Below are 11,135 nucleotides of genomic sequence, written 5' to 3'. Positions count from 1 at the left end.
TTTTGCCATTTTTGCTGCAATAGTCTGTCAGTAGACTTTTGGAAAAAATGTGTTTAATTTGCTGCCCAATACTTTCTGATTTTTTTCTACTCTTATTCATATGGGAAAAGGGGGAGTAACAACTGGTATATGCAGTGCTGCTGGAGTACATTTTAATGTTTTGACTGAAGAATAATTTTATCTAAAACATACCTGTTATTCAAACTGAATGAGGTTAAATGTAAGTTAGTGAATTTCTCTCTGCTTTTTTTGCACTCTGTTATTGCACTTTGAAGAGCCATTTTGGTACAGAGTTTATATGAAAGATGCCATGGAACATAAAGTTGTATCACATGCAGTTTAAAGTAACTTATTTGACAATGAATTTTATCAGAGTACTGAATTGTATCAATTTGCTTGTGTTCAATATCAGCCTTGATAATAGTGTACCTTAAGATATTGAAGGAGAATATAGATACTTTAAAAGACATTATTAATTTTTATTTATTTTTGTTGGAAACTGGAAAAAAACAAAATTGAAAAATAAAAATGAAACACTTTGCATTAAAAATGTCACTGATAAGTTTAGTCTCTTTCTTTCTTTTTGTTTTGTTTTTCTTTTTTTCCATACTACATTAAAGGGCTTAAAAGCAGTGACAGGACTGTAATGTGTTTAGACATAAAGACATATGGTTTTAGTTTGGGAAAGCATTATATAAATTTATCATATTTTATGGCCTACCATAGTGAAGAATCTCTTTGAAATATAAGGAGTCACACTAATTATAAAATTCTGGGGGTTAGAATTTTTTTTAAACAATATTTTTAAAGAGTATTTTAAAAAATATTTCTAGGGGCTTCCCTGGTGGCGCAGTGGTTGAGAGTCCGCCTGCAGATGCAGGGGACACGGGTTCGTGCCCCGGTCCGGGAAGATCCCACATGCCACGGAGCGGCTGGGCCCGTGAGCCATGGCCGCTGAGCCTGCGCGTCCGGAGCCTGTGCTCCGCAACGGGAGAGGCCACAACAGTGAGAGGCCTGCGTACCGCAAAAAAAAAAACAAAACATATATATATATTTCTAAAAAGAATAAATATCCTATTGAGAAATAACTTTTGGAAGGATACATCAGCCAGAAGCATGTCCCATGGTTCCCTCAGCATCTGCCAACCAAGAGGCTTGGCTTTCCCAAGGCTTCAGAGCAGGAAACATCATTCCTCTGAACCTCCATCACGGTAATGGCTTCCGAAGTGCATGCTTCAAAACCTATACAGTACTTTGCCCATTTATTAGCTCCTTGGACCACTTCATTAGCCTGTGGATAGGGCAGGGAGGCATAACTATGACCATTTTCCAAGGAGGTAAACCAATTTGTCCAGGGTCACAGTGGTGGTAAAAGATGAAGTTGGCATGAGAAACAAGGTCTTCTGATCCCTGATTCTACCACAGCCCTGGCCATGTCAGGACAGCAGAACAAACCATCATGTGGAGTTAGTCTGAGATTTAGTTTGGAATTTTGTGGGGGAGAAACAGAAATTCCTGTAAAATGAAATTCTTGGGATCTCACAACAATCAGACTGACTCTATTTGAAGTCTGAGAACCCAGAGGGTTAATAAAGGAAAAGAACTCCTTGAAACACTTCTCACTCGGCTTACAGGATGTCACACTCTTCTGTTTTTCCACCTGTTTTCAGTCTTATGCTGAATCTTCCTTAATATCTTCCGTCCCCCACCACTAATTTGTAAATGCTGGAGTGCCCCCAGATCTGAATTTCAGAACATTTTCTCTGTGTATCCAGTCCCTTCTTTATTTCATACAGTCTTCTGCCTTTAATAGCCATCTATATACTGATTATTCCTAGGCTAGATACTTTCCCTGATTTCCAAACTTCATTATCCAATGACCTATCAAACTACCCATCCACTTGGATATACACTGGACATTAAAACATAACATGTTCAATAACTGACAGTCCCCTAAAAAGTCTTTCCTTACACAATGTTTCCATTCAATTAAATTACAACTCCATCCTTCTTGTATCTCAGGCCAAAAATCTGGTATCATCCTCTGGAAAGTGCAGAATGGCTCACTTTCAAGTGATTTCAGAGAGGATTACCCTAAACTTTTTTTTTTTTTGCGGTACGCAGGCCTCTCACTGTTGTGGCCTCTCCCATTGCGGAGCACAGGCTCCGGACGTGCAGGCTCAGCGGCCATGGCTCACGGGCCCAGCCGCTCTGCGGCATGTGGGATCTTCCCGGACAGGGACACGAACCTGTGTCCCCTGCATCGGCAGGCAGACTCTCAACCACTGCACCACTAGGGAAGCCCTAAAATATGGATCTTTTAAAAAAATCCTGTCTGATAACCAGCTAATGGTGACTACCCATCATATAAAACCAAACACAGGTACGACATTCAGTTTATTTGAATTCAGAGAAATATTTGGGAAAAGTCTTCCAAAAATTTTGTATGAGCCTTTAGTTCCATGTGCCTATTAAGAAATAAGCACAGCCGAAGCTAATATAATGCAGGTATTGTTAATGGATCCAACACGTGTGAAATGGAGGCCATGTGACAGGATGATACAAAGCTTTGGGTAAGGGTGTGGTTATACTCATTGGAAATATGGAAAATATACATTAAAATATCAGTGGAATGGTGACTTTTCTAGTCAATCTATCAGAAGGGAGCAATGATTTTCTATTTACTCTCTTTTTCTCTGGATGGCAGGGTAGATAGCAAGGAAATATATGTCATTTTCCTGGCCATCAACTTGCCATCAGGAGTAATTCACATTCTGGGAAAAACTGATAAAAATTAATAGTTTAAGAATCAGTCAATATTTATTGAAAATCTTTTTTTTTTTTTGTATCTAGTAATGTATAAGGGGTATAGAGTATTCAAAAGAAGTATAAAATGTACTGTGGTTTTCAAGAAACTTAGAAGAGGAATTTGAAGTTATGGGGCCATGTAAAGAATGATGCAAGGCTTTAGTAGTTAGAGTTCTTCGGTTTTTAGGGACCAAAAACAACTCTCGCTTAACCAAGAAGAAATTTGTGAGAAAGATATAGGGGGTTCGATAGAATTAAAAGCCAAAGAATCAGAGAAGTTCTAATGATTTAGTTAGCAGTGCACTGCTTCTAGAAGGTGTGAACTCCAACTCTTTTTAGTTCTTGGCTGCATGTGGTCAAGGGAGACAGCGTCTGATCACTTAGCTGGGATCACAGGCTCACCTCTTGGCCGGGCGACCAGTACAAGAGAAGGAAAAGACCTACAATAACGAACCCAAAACAATTAAGAAAATGGGAACAGGAACATACATATTGATAATTACCTTAAATGTAAATTGATTAAATGCTCCCACCAAAAGACACAGACTGACTAATGGATACAAAAACAAGACCCATATATATGCTGTCTACAAGAGACCCACTTCAGCCCTAGGGACACATACAGACTGAAAGTGAAGGGATGGAAATATATATTCCATGCAAATGGAAATCAAAAGAAAGCTGGAGTAGCAAGTCTCAGACAAAATAGACTTTAAATAAAGACCATTACAAGAGACAAGGAAGGATACTACATAATGATCAAGGGAACAATCCAAGAAGAAGATATAACAATAGTAAATATTTATACACCAAACACAGGAGCACCTCAATACATAAAGCAAATGCTAACAGCCATAAAAGGGGAAATCAACAGTAACACAATCATAGTAGGGGACTTTAACACTCTACTTTCACCAATGGACAGCTCATCCAAAATGAAAATAAGGAAACACAAGCTTTAAATGACACATTACACAAGATGGACTTAATTGATATTTATAGGACATTCCATCAAAAACAACAGAATACACTTTCTTCTCCAGTGTTCATGGAACATTCTCCAGGGTAGATCATATCTTGGATCACAAATCAAGCCTTGGTAAATTTAAGAAAATTCAGAATTGTATCAAGTATCTTTTCCAACCAGAGTACTCTGAGACTAGATATCAATTACAGGAAATAAGGACTGTAAAAAAATACAACACATGGAGGCTAAACAATACAGTACTAAAAAACCAAGACATCACTGAAGAAATCAGAGGAAATCAAAAAATACCTAGAAAGAAATGACAATGAAAACACGATGACCCAAAACCTATGCTATGCAGCAAAAGCAGTTCTAAGAGGTAAGTTTACAGCAAAACAATCCTACCTCAAGAAACAAGAAACAATTCAAATAAAAAACCTAACCTTACACCTAAAGTAATTCAAGAAAGAAGAACAAAAAAATCCCAAAGATAGCAGAAGGAAAGATATCATGAAGATCAGACCAGAAATAAATGGAAAAGAAATGAAGGAAATGATAGCAAAGATTAATAAAACTAAAAGCTGGTTCTTTGAGAAGATAAACAAAATTGATAAACCATTAGCCAGATTCATCAAGAAAAACAGGGAAGAGACTCAAATCAGCAGAATTAGAAATGAAAAAGGAGATGTAACAACTGACACTGCAAAAATACAAAGGGTCATGAGACATTACAACAGCAACTATAAGCCAATAAAATGGACAACCTGGAAGAAACAGACAAATTCTTAGAAAAGCACAACCTTCTGAGACTTAGCCAGGAAGAAATAGAAAATATCAGACCAATCACAAGCCCTGAAATTGAAACTGTGATTAAAAGTCTTCCAACAAGCAAAAGCCCAGGACCAGAAGGCTTCACAGGCTAATTCTATCAATCATTTAGAGAAGAGCTAACACCTATCCTTCTCAAACTCTTCCAAAGTATAGCAGAGGGAGGAACAATTGTAAACTCATTCTACAAGGCCACCATCAGCCTGATACCAAAACCAGACAAAGGTGTCACAAAAAAAGAAAACTACAGGCCAACATCACTGATGAACAAAGATGCAAAAATCCTCAACAAAATATTAGCAAACAGAAGCCAGCAGCACATTAAAAGGATCATACACCATGATCAAGTGGGGTTTATCCCAGGAATGCAAGGATTCTTCAATATATGCAAATCAATCAATGTGATACACCATATTAACAAATTAAAGGAGAAAAACCATATGATCATCCCAAAAGATGCAGAAAAAGCTTTTGACAAAATTCAACACCCATTTATGATAAAACACTCCAGAAAGTAGGCATAGAGGGATCTTACCTCAACATAATAAAGGTTATATATTACAAACCCACAACCAACATCATTCTCAATGGTGAAAAACTGAGACCATTTCCACTAAGATCAGGAACAAAACAAGGTTGCCCACTCTCACCACTCTTATTCAACATAGTTTTGGAAGTTTTAGGGACAGCAGTCATAGAAGAAAAATAAATAAAAGGAATACCAAATTGGAAAAGAAGTAAAACTGTCACTGGTTGCAGATGAGATGATACTATACACAGAGAATTCTAAAGATGCTACCAGAAAACTGCTAGAGCTAATCAATGAATTTGGTAAAGCGGCAGGATACAAAATTAATGCACAGAAATCTCTTGCATTCCTGTACACTAATGATGAAAAATCTGAAAGAGAAATTAAGGAAACACTCCCATTTACCATTACAAGAAAAAGAATAAAATACCTAAGAGTAAACCTACCTGAGGAGACAAAAGACCTGTATGCAGAAAACTATAAGGCACTGATGAAGGAATTAAAGACAATACAAACAGATGGAGAGATATACCATGTTCTTGGATTGGAAGAATAAACATTGTGAAAATGACTATACTACCCAAAGCAACCTACAGATTCAATGCAATCCCTATCAAACTACCACTGGCACTTTTTACAGAACTAGAACAAAAAATTTCACAATTTGTATGGAAACACAAAAAAATCCCGAAGAGCCAAAGCAATCTTGAGAAAGAAAAACAGAGCTGAAGGAATCAGGCTCCCTGACTTCAGACTATACTACAAAACTCCAGTAATGAAGACAGTATGGTACTGGCACAAAAACAGAAATATAGATCAATGGAACAGGATAGAAAACCCAGAGGTAAACCCATGCACATATGGTCAACTTGCCTTTGATAAAAGAGGCAAGAATATACAATGGAGGAAAGACAGCCTCTTCAATAAGTGGTGCTGGGAAAATTGGACAGCTACATGTAAAAGAATGAAAGCAGAACACTCTCTAACACCATACACAAAAATAAACTCAATATGGATTATAGACCTAAATGTAAGGTCCAGACACTATAAAACTCTTAGAGGAAAACATAGGCAGAACACTCCATGATATAAATCACAGCAAGATCCTTTTTGACTCACCTCATAGAGAAATGGAAATAAAAACAAAAATAAACAAATGGGATGTAATGAAGCTTAAAATCCTTTGCACCACAAAGGAAACCATAAACAAGACGAAAAGATAATCCTCAGACTGTGAGAAAATATTTGCAAACGAAGCCACTGACAAAGGATTAATCTCCAAAATGTACAAACTGCTCATGAAGCTCAATATCCAAAAAACAAACAACCCAATCCAAAGGGCAGAACAGCTAAATAGATATTTCTCCAAAAAAGATACACAGATTGCCAAGAAACACATGAAAAGATGCTCAACATCATTAATCATTAGAGAAATGCAAGTCAAAACTACAATGAGGTATCTCCTCACACCTGTCAGAATGGCCATCATCAAAAAATCTACAAACTATAAATGCTGGAGACTGTGTGGAGAAAAGGGAACTGTTGGTGGGAATGTAAATTGATATAGCCACTATGGAGAACAGTAGGCAAGTTCCTTAAAAAACTAAAAATAGAACTACCTTACGACCCAGCAATCCTACTACTGGGCATATACCCTGAGAAAACCATCATTCAAAGAGTCATGTACCACTATGTTCTTTGCAGCACTACTTACAAGAGACAGAACATGGAAACAACCTAAGTGTCCATCGACAGCTGAATGGATAAAAAGATGTGGCACATATATACAATGGAATATTACTCAGCCATAGCAAGAAAGGAAATTGAGGTATTTGTAGTGAGGTGGATAGACCTAGAGTCTGTCATACATAGTGAAGTAAGTCAGAAAGAGAAAAACAAATACCGTATGCTAACACATATATATGGAATCTAAAAATACAGAAATGGTTCTGATGAACCTAGGGGCAGGACGAGAATAAAGACGCAGATGTAGATAATGGACTTGAGTACATGGGGAAGGGGGTTTGTAAGCTGGGACGAAGTAAGGGAATGGCACTGACGTATATATACCACCAAATGTAAAGTAGAAAGCTAGTGGGAAGCAGCTGCATAGCACAGGGAGATCAACTTCGTGCTTTGCGACCACCTAGAGGGGTGGGATAGGGAGGGTGGGAGGGAGACGTAAGAAGGAGGGGATATGGGGATATAGGTATACGTATAGCTGATTCACTTTGTTATACAGCAGAAACTAACACAACATTGTAAAGCAATTATACTCCAATAAAAATGGTTAAAAAAAAAAAAGAGACCCCAGAGAGCTCCCTAGTCCCTTCCAACATGAGAGGACACAGTGAGAAATTGGCAATCTACAACCCAGAAGATGCCCTTCATCAGAACCTGACCATGCTGGCACCTTGGTCTTGGACTTCCAGCTTCCAGAACTGTAAGAAATAAATTTCTGTTGTTTGTAAGCTAAAAAAAAAAAAAAAAAAAAAAAAGAATAAGACTGCAAGATCAGTATGTTTGGAGCATGCTCAAAGCAATAGCAAGAGAAGTCAGAGTAGTAAGTGAGGGCATAAAATTTAGGAGGTTTTGGCTTTGTTAAGGTATTTGCCTTTAGTTAAAAATGTAACAACTCATCAAAGGTTTGGGAATAGGATGGTGATAAAATTTGTATTTCAGAATGTCATTTGCAGCTACATGAATGGACCTAGAGATTATCATACTAAGCGAAGTAAGTCAGAAAGAGAAAGACAAATACCTTATGATATCACTTACATGTGGAATCTAAAATATGACAGAAATGAACTTATCTACGAAACAGAAACAGATCGAAGGCATAGAGAACAGACTTGTGGTTGCCAAGTGGTGTTTGGGGCAGGGGAGGGTTGGATTGGGAGTTTGGGATGAGCAGGTGGAAACTATTATACATGGAATGGATAAACAAGGTCCTGTTGTATAGCACAGGGAACTATGTCCAATATTCTGTAATAATCCATAATGGAAAAAAATATGAATATATATATTCATATTCTGAATCACTTTGATGTACACCAACAACTAAACTAACATGACATTGTAAAACAAGTATACTTCAATTTAAAAAAATGTGTACTCCAAAAAGACCAGTCTATCTGCTCTGGGGAAAATAGACTAAAGAGGGGCAAAACAAGCCTGGAAGACAAGGTAGGGGGTTATTTTATTCATCCACTTAAATTATAACATGGCTAGGACAAAGATAATAGTAGTGAGGGTCATGAGAAGTGGTTGAACTTGGGCTGTGTTTAGAATGAACCTCATATCAAGAGGACTTGATGATGGCTATAACCAGGAGAGCAGGTGTGGGAGCACAGTGGCATGAAAATCAGGAGAAAAAAAATCTAAGATTTGCGACAATAGCCAACACTGTCTAGTACACAAGAAACCCAGAAGAAAAAAAAAAACTGGAGTAAAAATGTCACTGGGTTTGACTTCTGAATGTCATGCATTTGAAAGAATGTTTTTAGTAGTTGTTGAAGTGGATGATGGAGTTAGATTGCTCTAGATTAAAGGAGTTGGTGTTGGCTATTGTGTTGGCTGGTAGAAAATACTTATCCAGAATCTTGACTGTGAAAGAGAATGGAAATGGCAAGCTCTCAACTGTTCAATAATTTTATATTTTTTTGATTTACCAGACCCTATGCTTTTCTCTTTGGCCTTTTCTGTGTTCATTAGAATCAGTAGTTAAAGAAAGTTGACATCAGGGAGGAGGCTAACATTATTGGCTAAAATGCAATTAGGACTAACCAATGGATTTTAGTACTTCCAGTCAACTCTGGCATTTATACCATAGGCAACTGAGAGTTGGCTCTCATCCCAGGTTTCAGGAAAGGGACCAATGCAAATGAGTCATGTGCTTACATAAGATGAAGTCTAGATTACAGTAGGAGAATTTGGCTGGGGATATATAAATAAGCCCCTATAACTGGGTTGGGCCTCTTTATAAAACATGGGTTAGACTACAGAACAGAAAGTTGAACTGGAGAACATACACAGCAGCTATATTGAGAATTTATTCCCCTCCAATGTATGTGATGGTTCCTGATCTGTTGCTCATGTCATATAATTTAGAAATCATGAATAGGAGATTTCAGGTTAGTGGATACAATCATAGCTTACTTCTCAGAGGTAACAATCTGCTCTCCTTTACATGACTAGACTGGGAATCCTAGTGAGGTCTGGTAGTTGAAATAAAGTGCCACATTATAGCATTGTTTCTGCTTTTTTAATTTGTGCTTCAGAATCTCCAACAGTCCATAGCCTCCACTGTATTATTTCATAGCTTGGGACCCAATCTTCAGTAGTTTTTATGCTTAATATATATTTGCTTTCCAGCCATTTATTATTCTGTGATACTTAGTAGAAGAGTTCAATATTTATTACTAAAATGATAATGTAAGTAATGATTTGTCATTAGGATCAATCTAGACTGTAAAAAAGCCCCAAACCAAGACTGTACAGACAGTGTCTACCTCTTTAGGCATACACATACAGACACACAGACACACAGACACACACACACACACACACACACACACACACACACATAAAATACAGTTTGTTTTTAGCAATCTGCATATAAAACTACAAATAAATGCATCCAGAGTTGAATGACAAAGAAAAGATTTTTAAAAATCACAGAAATAGGTTCTGAATCTAGGCCTATACTATTGGAAATTTAGGTCTTAGAAAACATGTAAGAAACCAACCTTGGAAATCAAATCACAAGAGAATGGAATTCCTTTGAAAGTCCTTGACATTGAGAAAATGCAAATTTAGCATACAATAAAAAGAGTGCCTTTTTCACACATTTTAATAAATTTGTATTTTCTTATCAGAATGGGCAGCATTATTTCCAGGCTTAATACTTCATCAGGAAACAAATCCAAAAGGCCATGTGGCCCTTAGAGCAGCCACAGATCTGTTTACTACAATGGTAAAAGGATTTCCTGGTATTGGGTCACAAACTGGTCCCCATACAGGGAGGGCAAGGAGATACCAAAGAAAGGGGCAGAACATTCCAGGTTGTTAGGTGGCAGATTGAATAAGAAAGGAACTTATATATGAGGGCTTGGGCAGTGGCAAGATGGGTAAATCTCCAACACCACCTGCCAGATTCTTAAAACTTTATATAGAGGGCTTAACGGGGTTCAGTCACATATACTTTCCAGATGGTCTCAATGACATGTTATTTTCTCAAGGCTGCATCCTTGAAAATGGTTCCCACTGTGGGAACAGTGGACAGAATATACGTTCCAAGGACAGGGGATGGGATGAGGAAACTCTAATTGCCCTGGTCCAGCTCTAGGGTCAACAGGTGATCATGTCCTTTAGCTGACCTCTTCCAACACCTGCATGTATCAATATATTCCACTAAAGGAAGAGTTTAGGGGTCATGCTCTAAATGTCACTCACTGACTTCAGCCGCAAGATCTTGTGTCACTGGAAAAAGTTATAGTATGTAACAGATGTGTGTATAACAAGAACCAAATTTTCATTAAAATTTATGGTTACTTATGCCTCTTTTAAAACTATGTGCTCTATATTTGCAATAAATTATTTGTTTTATATAACTAGTTTTTTTTTTTTTTTTTTTTTTTTTTTTTTTTTGACACGGACCTCTCACTGTTGTGGCCTCTCCCGTTGCAGAGCACAGGCTCCGGACACGCAGGCTCAGCAGCCATGGCTCACGGGCCCAGCTGCTCTGCGGCATGTGGAATCCTCCCGGACCGGGGCACGAACCCGTGTCCCCTGCATCGGCAGGCGGACTCTCAACCACTGCGCCACCAGGGAAGCCCTATATAACTAGTTTTTAATTATAAAATAATGTTTGTTTTTAGCAAAATTTTAAAGTACTATTAAGTAGAAATAGATTTAAAGTTACCCCTTTTCCCTCCTTCTTAAATTACCACATCTTGGTTTATAGTTTTACAGTCTTTTATGTGAATGAGATTGGGAGTATAT

The sequence above is a fragment of the Lipotes vexillifer genome, unplaced genomic scaffold (genome assembly GCF_000442215.2).
Source record: "Lipotes vexillifer unplaced genomic scaffold, Lipotes_vexillifer_v1.1 scaffold872, whole genome shotgun sequence".
NCBI lineage: Eukaryota > Metazoa > Chordata > Mammalia > Artiodactyla > Lipotidae > Lipotes > Lipotes vexillifer.
Note: the sequence above shows the minus strand (reverse complement) of the source record.